General features: G+C 37.4%; 1 pseudogene; it reads right to left on the bottom strand.

Moving 5' to 3' along the window:
* Positions 1-18,649: 18,649 nt before the first annotated feature.
* LOC150056355 (large ribosomal subunit protein uL18 pseudogene) lies at positions 18,650-19,392 on the bottom strand (annotated as a pseudogene).
* Between the last annotated feature and the right edge of the window lie 8,404 nt (positions 19,393-27,796).

Below are 27,796 nucleotides of genomic sequence, written 5' to 3'. Positions count from 1 at the left end.
CAGTGGCGGTGCCCAATACGATTCTGGGAAAATATGAACATCTTCCTGTTTGCAGTAACTTCCCCTGGGTTAAAGAGTTAGCTGGATAAAAAGATCCAGATAGTCCTGGTAAAGAGAATAATATTTCATGTTTAGACTATTTTTACTTTATTAAAGAAATTTCTAGACAACTCTCCAGTTCATTTGTGTTGGAATTTATTTTGAAACCGTAACAATAGGCTAATTAGATTAACAGCTGCCAGTCAGCTCTGGGTCCTCTTAAGAAATTTTGTCATCTGTCTCCCAGTATAACCCATCTTCTCTGTCCAGGCCTTTATTCCTGGTTAGAGAAGACTACTTGCTGATCTGGACTAGAGGCTTAGAGTCTTGGAAAGCAAATGCATTATGTTTTTCCATTGCAGGGTTAATAGTGGTTGGATGAGATTTTGGACATTGAAGTCTTGCTGTTATTGTGCCATCAGAATAGCACAGATATATTAATGGCTTTTTAGCATAGTGTGTTCAAGCTATGCAAATGTGCATGTTTAACTGTATAGCTTCACAGAAAATCCATATATCAGCAGAACATGAACATTTTCAAAAGCTCATTGGTGGATCTAATATTTACTTTGAATTTAGAATTACTTTTCTAATCTAATAAGTGCAACCAGGACTTCTAGGAAAAGTGATTAGCTTAGACACAAGTATGGGGTCTTGAACTTGGGTAGCACTGGAAAACAATGACACTCAAAAATGACATTGGATGGTCAGTGAATCACAGGAGCTCTATCGGAAGAAACTATTGACCCACACTGGAATAATTTAAGCAAAATAATAATCATAATAATGATAGTAATATTATTATTTTTATTACATTTCAGCTAATGAGTAAAATAAAGTTCCATGAGTTATTACTAACGTAAATATGTAATTGAATATATGAGAGAATGAATACAGGTAGCTATTCTTCACATTAGAATTTAAATGTAGAGGCCAGTGAAATAGTTATCATCAAAGAAAAATAATCTGCTAATAAATGTTGGAGTTAAGATGCACTGATGAATGGTAAGATTAGCGTGTGGAATGGTGAGTAGTATCTCCAGAATACTTGTCAACTACACACGGAAAATAATAAATTCCCAGTGGAGCAACTCAGTTAAGACTTGACCAAGAAGAAAACATATAAACCCATGACAATTATGAGGAAGCAATAATTAAACATTATTTTGATTACTATGTTGGTTTAAAAAAGTGTGCCTTAGGGCTGTCATTTTTTTTCCTTTCTCTAAGTGTACCACTCTCATTTTCAGATTCTATTCATCTCACACATATATACATACACATAGACACACACATGCACATATATTATATGCACATACACACATGAATCCAGACATCGATGTGCACACATGTGTACAACACACATTCACATAATGTAATAGATACACACACAAATGCATGTACAATGCACATTCAGTGTACAAATATATGTACATGTGTAATGCACAAAATACACATGTGTACCTATCCACATTCACATACATATGTATGTATTTACATGCACACGTGTATACACACAGTTCTTTTCCTATCACTGGGCCATGTTCACTGTTCAGTTCCCTTCTATGATTTCAAACAGGTTCTCTGACTATCCACTCTGTCTTTCTGTTATTTTCCTCATCACACTTATCACAATGAGAATCACATACTGTATAGTTGTTCGTTGTCTGCCTTTGTGCTTCTTGACAGAATCATTTGTTTTTTACATTAAGGATGTTCAATGTCTGATGTGACTCCTGTACTGAAATGTCTTTGGAAATCAGAAATATTTTTATAAAATGAAGAATGAATTGGCAAATGCACAAACAGAAGGAATCTTGGATCTGATGCAGATAACCTAGATGGATCATAATGTTAGCAATGCTAATTGATTAGTCCTGCAGATTTAACAATTTCTTTTGAGTGATTGGCCAGTGATTGAAAATGGCTGGACACTGATAGATATAATTCATCAACTTATAAGGACAGGGGACATTCAGACAGGAAATTACAGGTAAGTTAGCAGGAAAAGTCAAGTAGTTCTTAAATCTCTAATTGGCTAACAATGATGGATTGCAGCACCATCTGCTGGCCAAAAGCTGTGTCTTTATTACTGTTTTGTGAATTTGTTGCCCCCTCCTGGGCTTTTTCTTGTATGTTATCTATATTCAGGGTGTATTCCTATTCGATTTCTTTACTAAATTGGAGAAATCAAGTCACTTTGTTTTCAGGTCAGTAGGCTATTAAAGATATAATAATAGCTTGACTGAGAAACTGTAAATGTGATAAAAAAAATCTAAACCTTTCTTTTTTGCTCTTATTCACAAATAGTACTGCTGTCAAAGTTAAAGTTTTAAGAATGAGGAAATGGACTGACAAGGCACTGTTAGACTCTATTACATTTCATTGCTCTGGTTTTGTCTCAGAACTTCAACTTTACTCTTCTTAGATGAGTGCAGAATAACCTAGAGTGCACTGGATCTATCACGAGTGCTGACTAGCATCCTGGCATCACACAATGTGGCCTGAATATCTTTGTGTTTTAGAGCATGACTGCTTCAATTGGCTACTGCTAGCTGCAGATGTGGCCCATCTTTAATCTCCCTCCCTCTGGGGCTGACAGCCAAGGCACCAGATGCTCAGTTAAACTATTAAACATATGATGATGTTAATATGAGCTGGATGCCCACCTTCCCTACCAGAAAAACATAGCTACTCATTTAAAAATGACAAATAACAGCATATTTGTACTATTATTTATTTTAATTATCTTCATAGCTACAATGATTTCTGTTTCAGGCATTAAGCCACCTAAAACAATGACTAATTGTCTCATCTCTCCAGAGCATAAAAATAAAGAGACTCCAAGCAATTCAGGGTGGATTTGTTGGGAACATTAGCAGCTAAATTTAATGATAACGTGTGGATCATTTGAGCTTTATAATTCTGCAAAATCTGGGGTTGGCAGAAAAGACAGATATTTCTTGTCAAGTTAAGTTGAGATCTCAAAACTTTATAAATGGGCAGGGCGTGGTAGCTCATGCCTGTAATCCTAGCTACTCAGACGGCTGAGATCTGAGGATCTCAGTTCAAAGCCAGCCCGGGCACTAAAATCCTTGAGACTCTCATCTCCAATTAACCACAAGAAAACTGGAAGTGGCCTTGTGGCTCAAAAGATTGACTGGTAGTCTTAAGCTGAAGAGCTCAGGGACAGCACCCAGGCCCAGAATTTAAGCCCCAGGACTGTACACACACACACACACACACACACACACACACACACACACGCACGCACACACACACACACTCACACCTTTATGAATGGTTAGATTCATTGAGAATCAAAGGATTTATCAAAATAAAATGCAACCTGGGAGAATCTGAGTTTCTGGTTCTTTATGACTGCTTAATTTCTTGCTTGCTTGTTATGAAAGAACCCATTGTGGTTTCCAAGGATGGGTTTCATCTGGATTTTAGACAAATAAAAGTAAATATGGAGGTGTTGGCAGCTTATCCCTTGCCCTTTCCTGGCTTTCATCTATTCCACTCGTTTTTGTGTTCCTCTTGTAACTCATTTTAAATACATTTTCTCTTTGACTTTTTTGAATTCTAAAACAGCTTAAGAAATCTTTTAATGGCACATTATAATCTTAGTGGTAATGAATAGAATATAATCATCAAATTATTGACAAAAGTATTTCAGACAAAATGAGCAAGAGATATTATTTAAATTACAAAGAGATTGTTTTGCTGAAAAAAATGTGAACTCCTAGTGATAAATGAATAGAAATTGCTTTTAAATTACACATTCTATTAGTGGAATTTTATTTTCTCTACTATAGCTCTAGAAATTTTCAATTTAATGTACAGCAGATGAAATTTCTGCTTTATCCTTCTGAAAAACCAACCTGATTTGGGGGCTTGAGAAATGGTACAAGTGCTAGAGCACTCACCTGACAAATCTGAGGCCTTAGGTTCAAACCCTAGAAAAAGAAAAAGAAAGCAAAGGAAAAGGCTTAAAGAAAATAGATCTCAATGCTTAGTACCTGACTCATCACATCAAGAATGCTTATAAATTATATTTGGATATGAATCTTGCAGAAATCTCAGTCTAGTTTTCTTATGAAGAAGCTCCTAGTTATTTTTAAACAGGTAGGTCTGCACAGGAATACTATACAAGCTGGATGATACGTACTACAGAAGCTTTCCAGATGGAAAGGCTTTACAACAATATTTAAATTATTTGCGTAAGTTTTATACTTTGAGACATAAGCTACTTTAATTTTAACCCTATTTTTAGAGTAATATTTAGTTCAAAGTACAACTGAGAACAAAGACAGCTCATATGCCTGTCCGAACATCTCCCCCAGAGTGGTGTGTGTGTCACAGCTGACACAGCATCATCACTCAAGGTCTACAGCTGGTATTCTTCATATTGTGGGTTAGGGCAAATGTGTGATTCTGTGTGGTCCACCATGCAGAGTTTTTCATTGTCCTGAACATCTTCTCTGATCTGCCTGGTCATCTCTTCCCTCCCCTAAATGTTGTCAACTGCTGATTGCTTACTATCTTTATAATTTTGCCTTACCTAAAATCTCAATCTGTGTTCTCTCTCTCCCTCCCTCTCTCTCCCTCTCGCCCTATCTCTCTCCCTCCCTCCCTCTTTTTTTCTCTCTCTCTGTTTCTCTCCCCCTCTCTCTCTTCTGTTTCTCTCTGTCTCTGTCTCTCTCTTGGTGCTAGTACTGGGGCTTGAACTCAAAGCCTCTTATTCTGAGTTTTTTTGCTTAAGGTTGGCTACCTAAAACTTGAGTCCCATCTCTGTTTCTAGCTATCCACTGGTTAATTGGACATAGTCTACAGGATTTGCCTACTTGGGCTAACTCTCAGCAGAGATCTCAGCTGCCTACATAGTTAGGATTATAAGCCCAAGTCACTGATTCCCTGCTCTTTGGTTTCTGAGGGATTCTAGTCCTAGAATGATGTTCAAGTTTCTTTTGTAAACTGACATAGTATTTGCTCATGACCTTTGAATGTTCTCCCACATATATTAAATCCTCTCTAGATGACTTATGACATGTATTGTAGAATGCAAATGATACTTATTAGTTGTATTTCTGTGCTATTTAGGAAATAATGATCATAATCTGTACATGGTCAGTGCAGACATAATTTATTTTTCCCTTATATCTTTTGATTTATGTTTGTTTGAATCCATGTATATTTAATCTACAGATTTGGAGAGCTGGTTCTAATTGGAATTTTTAAAATGTAGCCTTTTCTAATTGGGTTTCCTTATTTATTGATTATACTTTTTAGTTTCTCCCATGTCTTTTTCATGGCTGGGTAGCTCATCAAAATTCATTGTTGAATAATATCTTGTGAACATTCCAAAATTTATCCTACTTAAGGTTTTAAGGTTTGGTCATTATGAAAATGACTCATAAATGTCTATGTGTAGGTTTTTGTGTTGATGTGAAATTTAAACTCCATTGAGTAAATGCTGATCACAATATCTGAATTTTGTGATAAGAATATAGTTTGAGTTTTTTAAGAAACCACCAAACTGTCTTCCAAAATAGACATAATATTTTTTCATTCTTACTGGTAATTAATTAATGAGGGCCCTGTTGTTCCTGTGGGTTTTGTCATTGTTGTAGGGTCAGAGCATGCTAATGAGCAAAACAGTAGTTTTGCTTCATTTGCTCTTCCTTGATATTATGTCTTGTGACATATCTTTTCAGGATTATATCCTCTTTGTATGTATCTTTGTATGTATGGCTTTTCCTATATTCCTCAAATGGAAGCTTAGATTATTAACTGATGGTACTTCACTGAAAATGTAGATTGTCCCAGGCAGTATTGCCATGGTCAGGATATTAGTTCTGCCAATCCAGGAACATGGTAGGCCTTTTCATTTCCTACAGCTTTTTTCAATTTCTTTTTTTCAAGATACATTATTTGTAAAAATAAAAAAGGGGATAGCCTTGGGAAAAATTATGTTAAGTGAGGTCAGGTCTAGAGAGACAAAGTATGTGTTTTCTCTCTCATGTGATGAAGCTAAGTCTAATTTATAAATATGTAAGTAAACACATTTGGGGTTGTTTGCAATTGTACACAAATGTACTAACCAAAGTATGGTATTTGCATGGGAGAATTCAAATGATGTTATTCCTTAGAGAAACTAGCACTTGAAAAGTATGTGGGGAGGTCAAGAAGAGAGGGGAGGCAAAGGAAGAAAGGAAGAGGGCAATAATGCAATCATAATATTCAATCATATCCTAGGAAACCAGGAAAATTAAAGAGAGGGATTGTTTTGGGAGGGATGGAGAAGAATGATAAAATGGCTGACATCTATCAAGGTGCATTATATTTTAAAATTTGTTCCTTGAACAGTAACCCCTTTCTACAACCACTTAAAGATGATAAAAAGAAATATTGTTGATTTATCAGTTTGTTTAGCTTTTTTATTGTTATTAAGATGAACTAGCAACTTTTACTTTTATTTGCAGCACAAGGAACCAGAATAACTCAATTAGTTTTTAAGCACAATGTAAAGAATACTTGCTTGTCACTTGTAGTTTTGATTATGGTAATGTTTTCCACTTTAAATTGCCTTTCATTCATCTATTTAATATTCATTTATGTTTAATAGAACTGAATTGTAAAACAAAGGATGGTTTATACTTTCAAGATATTTAGACATTGATGGGAAAATTGATATATAAATCAAAAAAATACTTTAGATATGCCAACTTTTAAAAGAGGAAGGAAAAAAGTCCTTAGCAATATTTTATCCCCAGTAAAATATTTACTTGAAAATTTACCATACCTGACTAGAAACCACGGTGTGAGATTCTTACTGTGTGACCATTGAGCTGATTTTCAAAGGACAGGTAGAATTTATTATAGAACATGACGGAGAGGACAATCCAGTGAGAAGAGCCAGTGTGTATGAATGCTCTGTGGAGCCTATATATCTGTTGCATTTATTAGGCAGTTCTGAGTGACTGCAGGATATGAGGCTGTAGCTACTGTCAGGATACAGAGATGACCTGGCCTCAGAGTCTCTGAGACTCATTGAAGGATTTTAAAACAGGTCACAGTTGAGTTTTCTAAAATACCCTCTTTCAGAGGGAATGCCTACTCAAGGCTATCCCAGCCACCAGCAATGTTGAAACTCTTAGAATGGTCAGGAGAGGAAGGCTTAGACAGCTCTTCTTTTCATGGACTCGGTAACTGGATGAGTATAAAAGAGAACAACTACTGTCTTTGGGTGGCTGGTGAATCTTGTCACTTCTAAGCTAGGGGATACTTTAGAAAGAGTAGAGCAGTAGATAATGTGGTAAAAACAGGTTTTAGTCAGCATATCATTACAATTATTACAATAGGGAAGAGAAAGTACAGTTGGAATTGGTCTCAATTCCAAATACATCAAGAAGAATTTATAGCCACAGAACAGAGCTAGGATCACTGACTGAAAAATTACTAAGAGAAAACATCAGAGATTGAGGATTCTGACTAAATTGACTATTGGAAGGAAAATACTGAAATGTCCCAGATTTAATGATCAGAACTTGAAGATGGTGTGGGAGAGAACTAATAAGTTACCCAGAGAACAGCTGAGGGACAATCCTAAGTAAATAAGTAAGTAGGCATACATCTTTCCATATTTCTGAATGTATGCTGAAATCTTGGCTTAAACCCCACAAATCTGACCACTAGGTACTTCCAATCCTGGTCATGAATGACCTTTCTATCACTCTAAATCAATCTAGAATATCCTTCCTTTTGTCCTTCTACCCTCATAGTTCAAACCTTTCACATTATTTCCCCTCTGGTATTTACATCCTCTGTGGATGTGATGGAAATAATGCCTGCTTTTCTGACCCAACTTCTCATTACAAAAAATGCACTCTGTTCTTTGGTTCATCAGACATATTTCTAACTGCCCTCTAGCTTTGCTACTGCTGGTTGCAGAACTTGTCTCAGGAGATCAGGTCCTTTCCTGGACAGAATGAGTGATAACTCAATAACACCTTTTTTTTTAGAGCAATTCCTTGGAATCACAGTTTTGGGTGTATTATGACCTACCAAGATTCTTGATTTTGCTGATGAAGATCAGAATGATCAAATATCACTGGGCTGGTGAGGGATGAGGAACAGTATTTCATTTCCAGGTATGTCAGATAGGGCATATTTAGATCATTTAGCTCACTTTAGATTCATTCTTCTGAAAAAAAAAGATTTTTATAAGGACCCAAGGACAATGTCTAGGAGACTTACTGAAGTTTGGTTGAAACTAGTTTGTACCTGAGATTGTCCAAGTATAGTTAAGTGCCAAGAAAAGAGGGGAGAGGTACGCAACTGAGCAATAACTATGTGGGAAGATTCAGTAAAGATCTAATCATGGGACAGGAGCCTGCTGCTGGAATGTTCATAGAGATTGAGAACCATCCCATAGAGGATAAAAAAGACAACAATCTTCTGTTTGTAGTACTGGCTCATAGCTTACTGTTGAGTGAAGGTCTGTGCTGGTCCCATATAAGACAGCTGGAGATGTACTTGCCTAAGTGAGGCAAAAAAGCACATTGAATTACATAGCAGGTTGTCACATGTACAAATGAAATCATATAATTCTGCAACCTTAAAAGAATGTCAATTTGCATAATGAGAGAGTTGGAATGCTCAAGCAAATTTCTCAGAGGAAGCAGCAGCACAGTTCTCTCTCTACATCCACCCCACACTCATTTAGATGGACAGGAGTTAAATGGAGAAGTTAAGAGGTCTCTAAGTTTAATTCTGTAGGAAAACAAAATTTGCAAAACAGTGTAAGGAACCAGCTTCCTGCTGCAGGTCATTATCATGAATATATGCAATACTGGCTCTTTTATATTCTTGAAGGGTATTACATTCTTGCAAATTGTTACAGATAACAGTACTCACATTTAAATGAGAACTTTTAAATACCTTTCTCTATTTATAGCTGGAAAGGAACGAAGTTCCCCAATTCTGCTCCCTGGAGGCATTCATTAGGGGAAGTTTAATGAAGCAGGCAAACAGGTGCTTTTTATGCTCATTTTATAAAGGGTTGCCACAGTGCTCATACCAGGCCTTCAGATTCCAACTGGGAGCACTCATCACGGGCTGAGCTAATAGCTCACAGCTCTTACTCTTCCTGGTTATTGATCAAAAGCACAATGTACAGAGAAAGATGAAAAAATGAATACAGAAATATATGATTCCTGGATCATAAGTCTAAAGAAGTTTTGGCACTGGGAGGTTTAAGAAATAAACACTGAATATACATCTGGTGTGTGATTTTTAAAAACTCTATTAATTATTATTAAAAGTTTTCTTAAATCTCCTACACTACCCAATGCCATCTCTTCTCTTACTTTTTAATCATTTCTTCCAACAATTTACAATACTTGCACTATACTTAACATGTTGATCATAATGCATACATTTCATGAAATCTTTGTTGCAGTTTGGCCTAGTAGTAGAGTGCTTGCCTAGCATGCACAAAGGCCCGGATTCAATTCCTCGACACCACATACATAGATAAAAGCTGGAAGTGGTGTTGTGGTTCAAGTGGTAGAGCTCTAGCCTTGAGAAAACCCAAGGACAGTGCTCAGGCTGAATTCAAGGCTCAGAATGGAAAAAAAAAGAATTGAACATTTTAATCATTTTAATACTTGAAACGTGAAATTGGTATGTGGTTTCCTTCTGTCATCCACAGAGGGAAAAATCACTTAAAATTCACTTAATACATTATCAAAAGAGATTTTTCCAATTCAGACAGCAACCAATGATTCAGGTGTGGTTTCTTGGGATTTATGTAGAATTGGCTAGGAAAAATTTCCAGCATAATTTCTACTCAGATGTTCTGTAGCTGAAAGTTCAATTTCTTTATTACAATGGAGATTGGACAAGATTGGAAGAATGAAAGTACTTTTAAACTGCTAGCAATTTTGACCCCTTTGCAGGAAAGGATTAATTTAATCAATTATGTTAACTAATTAAATCAAGTATAGTCATATTGAGTTGAAGATGGTAAAATAAACCTTTTGAAAAGTACAATTCCTGAGAATTATTCTTTTTCAAATTTTATTGTTGGGATAATGTATAGAGGGGTTACAGTTACATTCATCAGGTAGTAGGTGCATTACTTCTCACACATTGATGCCCTTTCTCATGTTTTTGTCCCCATTTTCCTTCCCCAGCCCCCTCCCAATCATCTTGTTTTCCCCACTTCCCCTCCTTATTTCAAATAAACAAATAAATGTATATATAATATACCAGGCAACAAAGTCAGATACAGTAACATGAGATTAAACATGAAAGCAAAAAAAGAGACGACAACCTAGTACATTAAGAACAACAATCACAAAAGATAAACCTCTTGTTTCCATAGAGTTCATTTCACAAATGGAAAACTTGGAAAAATCATATTAAGTTAAGTAAGCCAGACCCAAAGGAACACAGGCTGAATAGTTTCCCTCATTTGTAATAATTAGTACACATCCAGGACTCTCCAAGTAGAGGATTACAATAGCTCAAAACCTGTGTACATAAGGTCATATAGGAGAATTATTCTTTTCAAATATCTTGTGGAAAGTTGAAAATGAAGTCAGATAAACTAGGAGAAAATGAGGTATTGTCAACTTACCGCAAATACGAGTACTTCATGTACTTCCCTTAAAATTAAGGTAACAAGTCATTTAGGGGAAAATGAGATAGGATAACTTAAGGAAAATGAAGCCTGGTAAATGAATGCAACTCAGAAATATGTTATTTAGAAACAGAGAGGTGCCATCTTTGGTTTAAGAAGACACAACAGAATGCACTGCTTTCTGAGGAATGCAATCCTCACCCCAACAATCAGCAATTGTCTGACAAGATATATGCCGTCTTGAGAAAAATAATTCCCCAAACAAGTAACCTTCTGCCCCAAATGCAGATAGTAGGGCAGCTCCTTATCTCAAGGATAAGCATCTGTTCTATGGCAGACTCAGAAAGTCATCCTGTGGGATTAGAACAAAGACACTGTACTTAACTTTGCATAACTTTGAAGCCAGACTCCATGCCTTTACTTTATAAATACCCCCAATACTCCCCCCCCCTCTTTCTGAGAGAGCACCACACTCTGCCTCCTGCCCTTCTGCTTGTCTTCCCACCATGACTGGTCCAGAAATTCTTATTTTGTGATAGAAGTCAAGGACCCTAATTGAAGAGTTTCTTCATTAAAGGAAAACTCACTAAACTTCACCACTTTTGAGTGACAGAAAGAAGATGAAAAGAAATCTTGGGTTTGGGAAACTTAACCTCTGAAAAAGGATCATTGCTGACTGAGGGCATTAATATAAAAAATAGGGTGAAGATTGCAGTTCAGCTATAACAGTCTCAGAAAAATAACCAGCTTGATTAAACAAAATGGATATGTATATCTTTCTCTTAAGTCTGATGGCAGAAGTTCATCTCTGGTGAAGTGGCTCTGCCATGGTATTTTGAGGAACTTAGTTCCTTACTGTGAAACTCAGTTCCATACCTTAAGGATGGCTGGACTGAGAACTTAAAGGATAAGGATGGACCTTGTCCAGTTTCATGATGACTTCTGATGCTCTAGTTATCAAATCCTTGTTGCACATCGCAGAAGAAATGACCACAAAGGAGGACACAAAGGATAAGGGTGCCTGCCACACACGTCAACTGCACCTATGCATTATTAATGGGGACTTAATTACCGGGGACACTCAGTTCCAAAAGTGACTAGATAGTGCCTGCTTTATCCCAATGTGACCTTGTACCCATTTAAGAATGGATTTTCTTACTATTAAAAAAAGAGAGATACTGTTTTACTATATTAAAAAGGGATAATAAATATTAATGGGTCATAAGTAGTTCTTGAGCAAGTTCCTCAATGGAGTAATAAGTTAGGTTAATGGGTAATAGGACAAATGCTCTGTACAAAGTCTCTCTGCCACATGGCCTCACCTTCTGACATCCACCTAGTCATTGCTGCCACACAGAAGGAATGGGAGAGGCAAACATTCAGGGCATGCACGATCATCTCACAGAAGAGAGTGAAGACGGATAGGATACCGTTGGCTGTGGTTGTTTGCAGGGACTTTCCTTCAGAAGACGATGTGCCTGGCTTAACTTTCTGATCAGTCAGGGCAGGCTACAGCAATCTGTTGTTGGCTATTAGGAAATGAAGGCTGCTGCAAACCCTGGGATATGGCTGTCTCCAGAGGTTATACAGACCTGCACCCGCCCTGTATGTATTCCAGTTAATATTTAAGAACATTTTTCTCCTCTTCACAACCATTCTTCATATGGATTCTATTGGTCGTCACTGCTGAAATCCTGGCACCCTCAAGGAATAAGTATCCAACTATACCATTTTAACTTCAATAATTCCTATTATTGTTAGATAATTGTACTTAAATCTGGCATTTTGTCACTTAAAGATAAATGATAGCATTCATGCTCGTAGTTTAAAATTTCTAAATAATTCATAACATGAAATTAAATAAGAAATATAAAACTTGCATGACAAGTTGGAAGAAAAATTACAGAGGAGAAGGGAAAGGAATCTTCATATTTCAATACCTTTAATGGAATTTCCACCCATGCCATTTGAACAGACAGCTTCATTTTTATTTTGCCCTAGGCCGTGAAAATTATGTAGCTGGTCCTAAAGGTGAGTTTCTCCACTGAAATATTGGAGACAAATTTGTAAAATTTCATGAGATAATTAGAAAATCTACCCTTTGGCTGTCCAGGTCTGTCCTTCTTGTCCAGTGTCAAGCAATATTGTATTTTCTCCTTGATCTCATCAACTAATTACCATTCATCATCGATGGCCAAATATCAATGTGTGTAGGTTAATTTAGGTATTAGCATTTGATGCAAAATAACATTGTAAATAAATCACTGTGTGTATTCCTTGATAGTCACAATGTAATTTTCAGCATGTCTGATAGAGAGTTATATCCCTTCATTATATTAAAGAGATACTGCAATTCATCTAAGCTTTCCTAAGTGTTTTTGAGTGATTGTGCCCTTTCTTCCTGCTGTCTAATTCTGACAGTTTCTGTTTATATAAATGGAAAGGACAGTTTCCTTCTAGGTTACATAAACAGACTACATAAATGAATCTGTCCACTTGTTTTCCTTTGGCCAGGGACCACCTACTCAGAGTTCTATTTATAAAGCCAACGTGGTGTATAATTTGGTTACCTAATGGAATGGAGGTGAATAACAAGTGGTTCCACTATAAAATAATCATGTGCAAGATGGATGAAGGAGAAGGCTTAGTTTCAAGAATTTCTTGTGCTATTGTCTCTTGGGTCATACATCTTAACTCCTTTCAATTCATATTGTACCATCAATATCCTGCACATTTTCCTTCTTGCAAAATGCACAATGTGTCAGACTCAGACTCACATTTCACACCGATGTTTCCTAAGAAAACAACAACTGACAAGAAGCAGTTTTAGCCATGAATACAGCTTCTTCAAGATGCATTGCATCAAAATATAGGGTGATAAGATGACATTTTGAGGAGATCTTGCTGACATATAATATCATACACCACTTCTGTTTGGTTGAAGATAAATGTTCTAGTGTTACAACAAAATTGACATTAATATTTGCATTACAGGTAAGGTCCAAGGCTGAGAAGCTGGGAAGAAATTCAGTAAAGATGAAATCAATGATTTAAATAAACAATTATTGGAAGTGGCACTGTGGCTCAAAGTGATAGAACACTAGCCTTGAACTGAAGAGCTCAGGGACAGTACCCAAGGCCTAAGTTCAAGCCCCACGAACAGCACCCACTAAAAAGTAATTACTGATTTAATATGTAATTAAAAATTATTTATTTTAATATGCTATGAGGTTTTGAAACATAGATTAATGTGCTTATTCAACAAATTTTCTGCCATTTTATGTATTGGAGATAAGAGTAGTGAGCTTGACAATTTTCCACCCTCCTGAAGCTTGTTGTCTTGTGAAGAAATAGAAATACATTTAATCTGTTAAGGAAGTTTGAAGTTACATTGACTAAATCTTGTTTTCGTTCTTTTTGTAAGAATGAATTTCAATGTTGAGATATTTTTACACACATTCCTAGAATGTGTGGTTATCTAGATAGATAAAAGGGTTGTGTCTCCAAATTGGTTCTACCTCTAGAAAGTAATTACTCTGTGTGCGTGTGTGCGCGAGAGAGAAAGAGAGAGAGAGAGAGAGAGAGAGAGAGAGAGAGAGAGAGAGAGAGAGAGAGAGAGAGAGAGAGAGAGAGAGGGAGAGAGAGAGAGAGAGAGAGATCCTGAGGCCTGAATCTGAATTCAGGGCCTAGACAATGTCCTTGAGCATTTTTGCTCAAGGCTAGCACTCTACACTTGAGAGCCACAGCTGCACTTCTGGCTTTATTATTATTATATTTCTTGGTGGATAATTGGAGATAGGAGTCTCACAGATTTTCCTAGTTGGGCTGGCCTCAAACAACAATTATCATACCTTAGTCTCTTGAGTAGCTAGGACTACAGGTGTGAGCTACTCACTGGAAACTAGACAAGTAGTTTTGATTTTTGGCAAGTGGCTGGAACTCTTTGAGCTTTGGTTTTGTCTGTAAATGACTCAGAAATACTTGATTGCCATAAGAATGGAATGAAAGTATTTGAGAAGCATAGTTGACACCAACACATTATGTATTATCTGTGAATATGCAAGGATATTTATGTGTACTTATAAGTATGTTTATATAAATATATTTGTATATTCATAAATACATTAATGTATACCTAGAAATATATTTATACAAAATATATGTATATGTACACATAAATACATTTATAAATTATTCTGGTACAAATAATTATATGCATATTTATATATGAACAAATGGATATATATACTTATTTATTTAACTTGCTTTCTGGTAGTACTGCAAATTGAACTCAGAGCCTCATGTGTGCTAAGCTGTATCTTTAGCCTATTTTTACATTTGTTATTTTCTGGTAAAAATCCCCAAGATTTTCCATTTTGATTAACTACCAGAAATATGTTCTAAAACATATTTCCTCCTTTGTATTTATAAACATGCATACTAATACTTTGATATGGCTCAACCAATTATTCATATAATGAGAAATACTGAGTATAACCAATAACAAGATCCAAATATCCACTTCCAAGTTCTTACCCAAGAGATGGGAAAACATATATTCACATGCAAATGCACACACATGTGCTTGACAGTGTTATTCACCATAGCCCACGGTGGCAACACAGCAGTTTGTAATGTGATACATTCTTGAAATGGAATACTTTTCAATGACAGAATGGAATAAAATTCTGTAGGTTACCCTTGGAAACTGTAAGATCAGACTGAGTTCGTGTGTGAATAAATAAGTGGAATTCCCTCTTTCTCTCCTGTTTAAATCTCTGACCAGTATCTGTGTTACCTAGGTGATGGGCATACCTGAAGGCAGGTATCTTCTCCTTCTCTGAGGTCACGTCATGAACTGCCTTGGTCATGCTTCCTTTGGACTGTGAGAGGTTCCCAGGTTCTAGGATTATTTCTGCATCTGGAGTGACCAGAGCTTTTCGCCTCCCCTTCCCTAGTGAAACAGAGGCCTGCCAGGTAGTTGGCCACATATTTTTTTGCCAGTCCTGGGCTTGAGCTCAGTGCCTGAGCACTGTCCTTTGGATTTTCTCAAGGCTAGAGCTCTACCACTTGAGCCTCAGCACCATTTCCAGCTTTTTTCTATGTTTGTGGTACTGAGGAATCAAACCTGAGTCTTCACGCATGCTGGGCAAGCACTCTGTTGCTGGGCTAAACTCCCAGTCCTGCTTGGCCACGTTTTATGCCATGTGCACCTCCAGCCTGCGGCTGGGGACCAGTGGTTCAAAATAAATTTCTCTTATCTGCCTGAAGACTGAGTAGTAGTGTCTCTTTTGGTAAACAAATTTAAATCTAACAGAAATATGATGCTAAATTCTAACAGCCAGTCACACACACAAAAAAATCATACATTGTGTCGCTGATCAGAAAAGGCAAATTCAGAATATGAAGAAGATAGATTAGAGATTGCTAGAAGGTGGGAAATGGGAAAGTGTGATGGATTATTACTAAACACAGCAATGGTGGCTTCTAATTTTTTTTTCTTGAATGCTACAGCCATATAACAAAGCTTGAAAAAGAGAGACCTTGGGAGATAGTTTTCAGCTCTTGTCATTATAAGGTCTCAGCTGAAATCTGCAAAGCATGAATGACTCATTGGAGAAAAGCATACCACAGAAAGCTTAGTACAAATTGCCTACCTATGGAATTCGAGTAATGATTGTTTCAAGACTTGTTGCATAGCCAGACCTTCTTGGATACAATATAGATCATTTCCTACTGAGATGTCTCTGATAACTACATCAAAAATAAGAAAAACTAAAATACCTGATAGCATTTTGTCCATACTTTTCTTTATATCTCCCTTTTCTTCACCATCCCTTTTTTTAAAAAAATAAAAACCATCTTGTGAATTCATAAAAAGCCTAGCCTCTAACAAACCATAACAATCTTTCAGAGACTTCACAGTGTTGATCCAACTGTGCCCCTGTTCTTATTCCAGATAGGAAGATTTTGACTGAAAGGCCTGAGGGTCACTCCAAGTGTGTTCCTGGTTTCCTAGGATACCATTGAAAAGCCTAGCATCTAAGATGCAAGCTAGCTATCAGCAAAGTGAGTTCTCATTTTTTTAATCTGGGTTATTTCCACATATTTGTGTTTTGACAGTGTTCAAAAATATTTTTGATAATTGGCAGGCCATTTTACTTTGATTTAATTCTTAGGGTCTGCAGAGCAGTGTCACTGGCCATTTGGGAAATTTGTAGGCATCACTAGAGGCACGCAGTGAACAATACATGATTGTAAAAGGGGCAACTGAGGGTTGGGAGGGGGAAGGAATAAGTGATGAATCTTATAGAAGTATTGTACATATTATGTATGTATGTGTGTATGTATGTACGTGCGTGAAAACAGCACAGTAAAGTCCACTTTAAAGTGTTACAGAATAAGAGGAGGAAAGGCCTTAAGAAAGAATAATATCAGTGTGGTGAATCTGATCAAAATGTAGTTACTCATGTTATTAATATCCCAAAGAAACCCGAAAGTCCTGCTTTCATGGACTTGATATTCCAGTGGGGGAGATAAATTTTTAAATCAGTAACTTTAAAGGTATGTTAGGAAGTGGTAAACACTATGGAGAAAGGCTGATGATTGAGCTAGAGAAGGAATGCTGGGTGAGGTGTTATGATTTTAAATAGAAAATTATAATTTAAGTCTGACTGTACTTGGAGCAATCCAGTAGGTGTGTGTGGGGGGAGGGTGTGTCTGAATAAAATATGCTCATCAGAATTACTCAACATCTGGCTGAAATGTCTGGGTTTTCATGTGCCTAAATTGTTTAGTCATTTGATAAGTGTATTATGTCAAGGGAGGCAGATTATGAGACAGTGACATCTGCAAGCCTTATAGTATTCACAATCCCACATGAAAGAAGAGTTGGGTGGTACATCTTCTTGTTTGTTCTAGAAACGCAGAAATCCCTTAAAATGGAGATGTTACCCAACATGGCTGGCATCACACGGCAGTCATGATAGCTGCTGTAACGTCGGTAGACTTAAAGTAATAAGGACAGAACTTTTTTGGACAGATATATATTTTTTAAAGTAGAAGTAAAATTCTCTTTGGGTTTTGAAGCCAAGGCTGGTAATATGCATATGAATAGCAAATGTAAAATAATAATCATCAAAGATAACTTTAAGGGAGAAAATTATTGGAAAATGGTCCTGTTACTAGAATAAGGACATCTGCAAGAGGTATTAGGAATTTCACTTGGGGTATGTAATCTGTGATGTGCAGCCAATGTCAGAGCAGGCACATCATTCTCTAAATCAAGGCAAAATTCTAGGCAAAAGAGAAGGCTGAGTGTTAGCATATAGATATAAATTAAAACATGATTTGACTGAATTATGGAAGCAGGAAGAGGAAGGAGAGGTCTGAAGGCAGACTTCTGACAATGCAAAATGTGGCAATTCAGAGCTAGGAAAGACTTTGCTGAGTGGAGGACCCACAGTGAGAAAACAAAAGACCCAGGGAAGCAGAGGATTGAGGGAGAGGGATACTTAGAGAGACAAGCATTTGGAGAAGAGGAATGAAAGGATCTACTAGAATATAGAAACAAAAGCCATATAATGAATGATTGTTGTCCTTAAGGTACTATGTTATCTCTCATTTCTTTTGTTGTCCCTTGGTTATCTAATATTGTTACAGTATCTCACTTTGTTACCTGATACATCAGATATATTTGTATTTGGTTATTTGAAAGGATCTTTTTCACTTCTTAAGGAACTTCTTCACATATACTGGATTATCTCTCTCTTTCTCTCCTTTCTTTTTTTGCCAATCCTGGTGCTTGAACTCAGGGCTTGGGAATTGTTTTTGGACACTTTTTGCTCAAGACTAGCAATCTGCAACTTGAGCCACAGTGTGACTTCCGGCTTTTTCTGTGTGTGTGGTTCCAGGGAATCAAACCCAAGGTTTCATGTATATTAGGCAAGGACACTACCACTAGGCTGCACTCCTGGGCCCTAGATTCTCTGTCATAGCAGCATGCACTTTCTTGTACATCCCATCCATGTCAGGAGTTATATTGTTTTTTGTGTACTATGAGAATCTTCATCTTCTTCCAGTAGGTAAGGCATAGAATCTGTGACATTCTGTCCCATGATGTGATTCAGATGTACTTCTGCATTGAACTCTTTGCTCTCAGAATCATAACCAGGGAATCATTGGGTACTGTGATGGATGGACAAGCCTTCATCCACAACTTCCTTCAGTACACCAAAGACTATTGCCAGTGGTTTTTCTGGCAAGGCCTGCATCCAAATACCGGGTGAAGGCACCAGGTTTACCATCCATGCTTTCCATGTTGTACCCATCACCAGTCACCTCCACTTGGTCTTCATACATCCTGTCCTTCCCAAACATATTGAGAAGCCTGTGGGCCTGTAAAATAAGTGGCAGCATAATTGGTTAGGCCAGATTTCACATCATATTTGGGTAGTTCATGTGTATATGCTGCACAGATGATCATGTCCTCTTCTACATATGCATAAGCAATCTGGCAAATGATATCTGTTGGTAACATGAACTATCATCCTGTAGTATTTGGGTGTGTTTTACTTATTTTTGTCTTGGATCACCAAGCGTTTCCTAGCATTATAGTCAGTTTTACCCTCTTCACATCTTCTAAATTTCACTTGGTATCTCTTAAAGTAGGTCTTACTCTTGACAACTTTAACAAACCCCATCCTGCAGATTAGAGTCTCACTGACAGGTTTGCCTCTGCCTGGGCAAGAGAGGCCAGGACAAAGTTTCAAACACTGCTACGGGACCAGCTCTGAGACTCAGCATCAGTGAGGACCAAGTTCTGATTGCTTCTGCTCATTTCTTCTCAGTGACATTCCAGTCAAGGTCATCCCTGACAATGAGGAGGTAAGAAGTATGTTGGCAGTTTATGAAAGGATCAGTGGATGAAATCGTTTTCTATAAGTTAGAACTATGATTGAATAATTGTTGAGTTGGGCTATTAAAAAGAATTGAGTAAGCACTCTGCTGGTGGCTCACGCCTGTAATTACACTCATGAAGCTGAGGTGTCAGGATCGAGGTTTGAAGCCAGTCTGGGCAGGGAAGTCCACAATTATTTTCTCCAATTAACTACCAAAAAGCTGAAGATGAAGCTGTGGCTCAAGTGGTAGCCATTAGCAAAAAATGGTCAGGGATGATGCCTAGACTCCTGGGGAGTGGGAAGAGAAGGGAGAGAGGGAAAAGGGGAGAGAAGGAGAGAGGAAGAGATGGAGAGAGGCAGACGGACAGACAGACAGACAGACAGACAGAGACAGGGAGACAGATACAGATAACACACTGAAACAAGAAAATAGTAACTGGTAAATTTGATGCCAGAAGTTTAGCTGTGGTCTGGTTCTGTGGTTGTGAATGTGTTTGTGAAATCATATCACATCTCACTGATGCAAAGCAGGTCAGTGTAATACTGGACCATTTGCAGGATATTAGATCACCAAAGAATATTCTGAGACTCTTGTAGGTATGAAAGTGGTTGTGGAACTTGTGAAAGGATGACAACAGTCATTCCTGAGGCAGAGTTTGAAGAAAAACAAAGTTAAAAAATGTGGTGAAGGGAAAGTTCTGGAAAGGACAATGAGGACACAGTGACAAGTACCTGCTGTCAGGTCTGAGGAAATGAGGGCTGTGGGCAGAAAGAACTGGCACTTGAGAGGGCAAAATGAAGCAGTGTCCTGGGAAGCAGGCAGGCTTGAGACAGGGAAGGAGGTAGAGGAGAAAGGTATGGAAGACACAGCAGCTCTGCATAGGCCAGGGTGCAACTTACAAGAAAGCCACAGTCTTCCCAATGTTTCTAGTTAGAGGGATAGCGGGTGGATGTGTCCTTTGGCTGATCTTACATCTTGTTATTTTGACATAAGTAGGTATATGAGAACAATAAAAGCTCACGGAAAGTCCTTCTCAGAATGAGTTTGTGAATTCATTTTGTAATGTAATCAAGTAAAACAAATTTGCCTACTTGTTTCAGATGTCACACACACACGAAGAAGCCAATTGTGACCACAGCTCCATCAATTAGTTTCTTCAGTCAGATCAGTCTTTTTTTTTCCAGACACATTGGAAATAATTGCATGTGAAGTTTAAACCAGTTCCATACATTAGGACCAGGCACTGTGCTGAAATGAATAACATCAATGACTAAGAAAAGAGCTTTGATGAATAACAGAAACCTGGGTGTAGTGTGTGTGTGTACAAAGGAGCAAAGATGTGTGCCTGTCACTTACTTTGTATGTACAATTTTTTCTGTGCCTTATGAAAGAACTAGCATGAGATTTTTGTTTGTTCTAAACTTATACCTAACATAAATCACATTCTTCTGTTACGCCCCTCATCATGTCTTTTGCTTTCCCTTTCTTTTCTAATCTCTTTCTTCTAATTACTCCATGATCAGAAAAAAGAGTAGGGGAATAAGAGGAGCTAAAGGGAAGGGTGATAATCAAAGCACATTATGTGAAATGTTACAATGAAACACATTATTTTGTACAATTAATATATACTAGTATGTTACATATTATACATATATTACATACATACACATATTATGTTTGTGTGTGAGAGAGAAAAGGAATATTGTCTAATGTAATTTCTGTATCTTTGGAAAATAATCTCTGGTTGCACAGGCAGAGAGTGCTCTGTCTCCTCAGATTCAAAATAGAAGAAACATAGATACTCAATGTGATTTATTTGGCTAGATTAAAAATTAAGATTGAACTCCATGGAGTCTTTCAGACAATTCATCTCATGGTATGACTATTCATCCTTGTGGGTGAAGTAAACAGATGCTTATATTGTTCTTTCAAACATTCTTGAGTATCATTATGATTATAATTGTATTAAAAGGAAATAGAAGGCTTAATTTGGAATAATAATTTATGAAACTTTATTATATGGTAAGCATAACTCAAACAGATTAAAAATGTGATCTATTTCAGTGTTTTCTTGTAACAACCTTAGGAGGGAATACACTTGTTATTCCATCTTACCCACAGAGAAACTGAGATATACATGATTAAGAGTCACCTAGCTGAGCAGTGTAAGAGTTGAACATTGGAACCCCGGCTCTCTGACTCTGGAACACTCTGCCCCAATTGCTGTTTCACAGCTCCCAAATGACTGTTCTGTGAAACCATTTAATTATCTTAAAACACACACACACACACACACACACACACACACGCACGCACGCACGCACGCACGCACGCACGCACATAACTCACCCAATTAGAGAATTATAAATCAAGGAGAAAGATGATAATTGTCTAAGAATATAAGAAACTTATTAGCATATGGCTTATTTGAATATTCATGATGATTTCATGCATTAAACACATCACAAAGCCTTTTCCTAAGGCTGAGGACGAGGAATTCTCATGAAAGGACAAATGCCACTGTACGTTTTATTGCAAAGGTTGTAAATGTCTGATGACTGTGGTCATCTTCATATGTCTTTTGCAGTTACTGTAAAGTAATTTTTGTTCAGTAAAGTGCTCCTACACATTTTCAATATTTTTCATTCCTTATCTTCGTCTCATTGCTGTTTGAAATGACATAATGACTTCCAAGTTTTTCAAAATTAGACCCTGTAGGAATGAAGAATTATGTATAATAATCTAATGAAATGATTTCTATCATATTTAAAGGTTCAGCTATTCTAATTATGAAAAAGAAAGGGCAGTAAAATGCAGTTTAAATATAAAAGAATTTCTACATCTTTTAAATATCAGTTTCTACATTAGACTATAAACTTTATATCCTTTATATGTCAGAAAAAATTCTTCTAAAATTTAAAACTAATATTCTATGGTACATAAATGATTATGGCTCAGATGCTATAAAATGTATCTTTGAGCAAATACCATTTCATAATATGATTTTATGAATTTTTCCATTAAAGATGGAATGATTCTTACAAAGATTTCCTTGCTAAATCTCAGTACTTTGGCTATTTTCACAGTCTCCTTTTCAGGCTCCATCAGTTTCTACCCAAATGTACAATATAATGAAATTGCTTAAGACTATTCCACATTCTCTTCTCCTTCAAACCCATATTGTGAAAACCTGAATGTCTTCAAAGCCAGCAGGTAATACAAATGTGCTAAAAGGCCTGGTAGAAGAGAGGAAAACTATTAAACTAGAAAATGTATCTCATACCTAAATATCCCCATGTTCAGAAAACTCTAAAGCATTTCACTGGTGGAAAACCAAATAATCAGCCCTCTCTGCTGGCTTGACTTGCTTTGAAGCTCTGCTTTCCTCTCACCCTTTCAGAAGTCTCATTTATGCCCCCAGCTTCATTTACCATCTGGCTAATAGCTCCCATATTTCTAGACCTTCCTTTGTGCTCCACAGTTTCACATTCATCTGCCCTTCTGACATTTCCAGTAAGAAATCCTAGCTTTAAAATAACCAGAACAGACATCACCACTGAATTTAGTTTTCCTCTAAAGTTTCCCATCTCTACAATGTAGCACCTCTCCCATACATCTTCAAAACAAGAGAGTAGGGGTTTCTTTGACATCTCCCTGACGGTTTGACCACTCTTCTTTTCCTCTTCCCTTATCCAACCTCTAACAAGTCTGTTACTTTTTCGTGTGTGTGTGTGTGTGTGTGTGTGTGTGTGTGTGTGCGCGTGTGGCATGTGTGTATACGCACGTGTATGTGCATGCTAGTATTGGGTTCTGTCTCTCAGCTTTGGTGCTCTAGGCTAGCACTCTATCACTTGAGCTTTTGGCTTTTGAGGGGTTAATCAGAGATGAGAGTTTCACACACTTTCCTGCTTAGCCTAGCTTAAAACTCTAATCCTTAGCTTCACAGTTACTCTTTCTTAATATGTGGTCACCAACCTATCTTCATTTACTGTTATTTTTGCTCAGACAATTATGACAGCCAATTCTGTTTTTCCTATGTGCTCAATCTTCTAGAAATAATTTTCCATACTCAAAGTTGTATGATCCTCTTAGTAAATAAATCTGATCATGTTATATTTCTCCTTTATTACTTGCCAGTTGCTCTGATTATAAAATTCATGCCCAGTGGCTTGGCACATATCTGTAATCCTAACTACTCAGGGTACTGAGATCAGAGAATCTTGGTTCAGATACATGCTGGGCAGAAAAGGTCACTCTTTCTCTTCTTCAGCTTAGAAAGTATTTTATTTTATTTTATATATTGTAAAGGTGATGAACAGGAGATTTATGGTTATATAAGTGAGGCAGAGTACATTTCGTTTTGAACAGTTACCCCTTCCCTCATTTTCTCCCACTTTCCCATCCTCAGTCTCCCCCCCCAAAGTTGTAAAGTTCATTTCCAACACAGTGTCTAGTGAGTATCAATATTACATTGGTTCATCCTTTGTCCTGCTATTTTTGTGATTTCCTTTCCCTTCTATGGATCAGATAGACTTATATACAAGACAAAGGCTTCAGAAAATGAAAACAAAACAACAACAAAAATGAAATAACTGCAAACAGAATATAATAAGAATCTCTTGTTTCCAATTCTTGGGAGTTCACTTAGATATACTTCATTATATATAGTTCTGTGCACTTAGATGTTGGGCTATCGTGATCCTCTGTTATGGATATCATAGACATATTCTAGTTATCACAAATGAGGGAAACTATGCAAACTACATTTCTCTAGGCCTGACTTGTGATTTGCTTAATATATTTTCCAGGTCTTTCCATTTTCTTATGAATGGGCAATGTCAATCTTTCTTATGGAAACATAGAATTCCATTGCATATATAAACTACATCTTGATTCATTCGTCTACTGAGGGGCATCAAGGCTGTTTCAGGGCAGAACAATTTTGAACACTGTATCTCAAATTAATCAGCAAAATTCAAAGCTGAAGTAGATGATTCCAGTGATAGAACACCAGCCCTGAGCAAGAAAGCCTACCTAGTGAGAGCAGAGGCCCTGAGTTCAAAACCCAACACTGACATATGCACAAAAATTCCAGACTCATTAACATGGCTGAAAGTCCTTTAAAGTTAGACCTGCTTCATATGATAGCCCCATCTAGCTTCATTCTCCTCTTAGATTTTGCCCAGAAGGTATTCTGGCCTCCCGTAGCACCACATTTATCTCTCCTCTCTATTCCAAGTCTCTTTGCCTTGGACATTTTTCCTGTGCTGAGTTGTGGGGGAGTATACCCTTCCTTCCTTCAAGCCTTTGGTAGGGGCCACTCCTTTCCTAAGTAAGTTTGCTTTTACTGGTACAATCCTTTAGATAAAACTCTCAGGAAGCAGAGGCAGGAGGATTGTGTGTCCAAGGCCAGTTTTAGCTACATAGATAGACCCTTTGCCAAAACCCCACAAACATACACACAGCCTTTTGATACAGACTTGAAATCTGTATTTACTGTTGAAACCATTTGTGATTTTTATTATATATGTGTATAGTGATTATTTTTGTGAAAAAACTAACCCTTTGCTTGATTGAAAAGTTCTATCCCTTAGAAGTTTTCCTACCTTAGCTCAGAAATTCCATGCATCATAAATATTTACTATTTGGGAATCAATAAATGGCTTAAGCAAAACCATTATCTAGCTCTCAGTGCAAGCAATATTTCTCAACTTAGAAAAGTGGTGGACACATCTGAGCTCCTTAGGCGTCCACTAGGATGCTGTTATTGTCCCCTGCTCTGCCTGAGCCCTGAGCCACTGCATATATCATGGCTGGGCAGCTTTAACTGGAGCACACTGAGAATAGAGCCAGCAGCAGCTAATGAAGAGTTGTTCTGTCATTTCTAATAGCTCCTCCACTGCGTCCCATCTCTGGTAGAGTTAGCATCATAAACATCCTCAGCTGCTCTGCCCCTCATGTGCTTTCCAGTAGGGGCTTATACTTCAAGCAGGAGGTTGAACTCTGCTGCTGTCCTCTTCCCAAGGTCTTTTGCAGGTTGACCTGAAGCCCCCATTTACAGCTATTGTGTTTCACTATAATCCTGAGCAAAAATTTGGCCATGGTTAAGGTCGTTGCCCTCTCAAAGGGAAAATAAAATTCAACATCTTTCCCAGATATCAGTTCTTTTGATTAGAATATATTTTGTATGCTTCTGTTTCTTAAAATTTTCTATTCTTATTTTTGTTTTTAAATTTTAGTAGTTGCTGGGCACTGGTGGCTCATGCCTGTAATCCTAGCTACTCAGGAGGCTGAGATCTGAGGATTGTGGTCTAAAGCCAGCCCAGGCACTAAAGTCCATGAGACTCTTACCTTCAATTAACCACCAGAGAACTGGAAGTGGCACTGTGGCTCAAGGTGTAAAGCACTACTTGAGCTGAGGTGCTCAGGGACAGTGCCCCGGCCCAGTGTTCCAGACCCATGACCCACAAAAATAAAATAAAATAAAATTTTAGTAGTATTGGGATTTGAACTCAAATTTTCTAGAGAGCTGCTGCACAGCATAGAATGCTCCTAGCCCAGTGAATATTTTTCTGAAAGTGTTCAGATTGTGTGTTATAGCTCCCCTGACAAATCTTAAATTCTTACAGGATAGAAATAGTCTCTGTTTCTTTTGTTTTCCCAACAGACAAACACAATATGATGGGCACAGTTACAATTTTATAAATATCAATATCTGAAAGTCGGGAACAATGATCATGACCACAGTGACAGCAAAATAATATGGTAACCTGTCCGGAATGTTGGATTCTTTAGCATATAAAGATTTTATTGTATCTTTGGGTTGATGAAATTCAGTGCTGTAAACTCAATTTATGGAGGGTCACTGGAGAGTAGAGTCACATGAACTTTCCTGCCTGGGCTAGCTTGGAACTGTGACCCTCAGATCTGAGTCTTCTTAGTAACTAGGATTATAGGTGTGAGTGACCTATAGCATGGTTGGACTGACTTGCTTTGTTTCTGCCTTTTCTTCCTCTTTCCTTTCCTTTTCCTTCCCTTCTTTTTGTCCTTCCCTCCCTCTCTCCTTCCCTCCCTTTCTTCTTTCCTTCCTTCCTCCCCTTCTTCATCTTTCTTTCCTTCCTCTTTCTCTTCCTTTCTTTGTTATTTTCATTTTATTACTGTAGGAAAGTACTAGCTTTTGTACTAGTTGTACAAAAGTATTTTAATAATAAATAAATATTTGTTAACAAAATACATCTTGATCAATGTCACAGCTTCCAGAATTTTCTCTCAATACCACCTATCCTCCTAAGTTAGCTGGTCCCATTTACACATTATTCACTCACCCTTCTTGAAACATTAATCCTAATGGCTTAATGATTCCAGTATTTAGTTTGGATTTTTGGTAGTCACCTCCAGTAAAGCTCACTTTACTAGCAATTTCTTTCATGACTTCTTTTGTCTTGCTTGTTAGAATAACCTCTAATACTTCCATTTCCTGCTTTCTTTTTGTGTTTTTTGTTGCTTAATCATATTGGAAAGGATTTTTAGCTTGGGACTGCTCTCTGTCCAGCTGATAGTCAGAGTTGCTCCCTGTGGATTCTTTCAGTATTCTTTTGTTTGGTGTTTCTCTCTTTATGAATCTTGATAGACATTTACATTTGTATTTTCTCAGCATGCTACTGTTTATGGAAAAGCTTAGCCTTCAGACCAGTCTTTTTTACTTATTTATTGCCTTTTTTGAATGATCATGAACCTTAAAGTTTGCTTCTTTTTTTTCTTATGGTAATCAGCATGATATCCGTAACATTTATAACAAAATTCAGTGTATTCATTTTGTGGCGTAGAGTCAAAAGACAGCACAGGGCTATTGCAGCCTCTGGGGTGAGCAGCAGCTATCAGTCAGCCCAAAGCAAATTTGGGAAGCCCCCAAAGGAAAGGGCAACATTCTTTTTTTTTTTTTTTTGCCAGTCTTGGGCTTAAGTTCAGGGCCTGAGCACTGTCCTTGGATTTTTCTCAAGGCTAGAACTTTACCTCCTGAGCCTCAACACCACTTCTGGCTTTTTCTAAGTATGTGGTACCAAGGAATTGAACCTGGGTCTTCGTGCGTGCTAGGCAAGCACTCTACCACTAGGCCAAACTCCCGACCCGAAGGGCAGCATTCTTTACCCAGTTATTTTTAAATCCATCCATTACTTTTGCTACCATATATTGTAAGTTTGCAAA

Source organism: Megascapheus bottae, chromosome 12, assembly GCF_031878675.1.
Source record: "Megascapheus bottae isolate mThoBot1 chromosome 12, mThoBot2.hap1, whole genome shotgun sequence".
Lineage (NCBI taxonomy): Eukaryota > Metazoa > Chordata > Mammalia > Rodentia > Geomyidae > Megascapheus > Megascapheus bottae.
The sequence above is the reverse complement of the archived record's forward strand: the minus strand, read 5'-3'. Positions and strand labels throughout refer to the sequence as shown.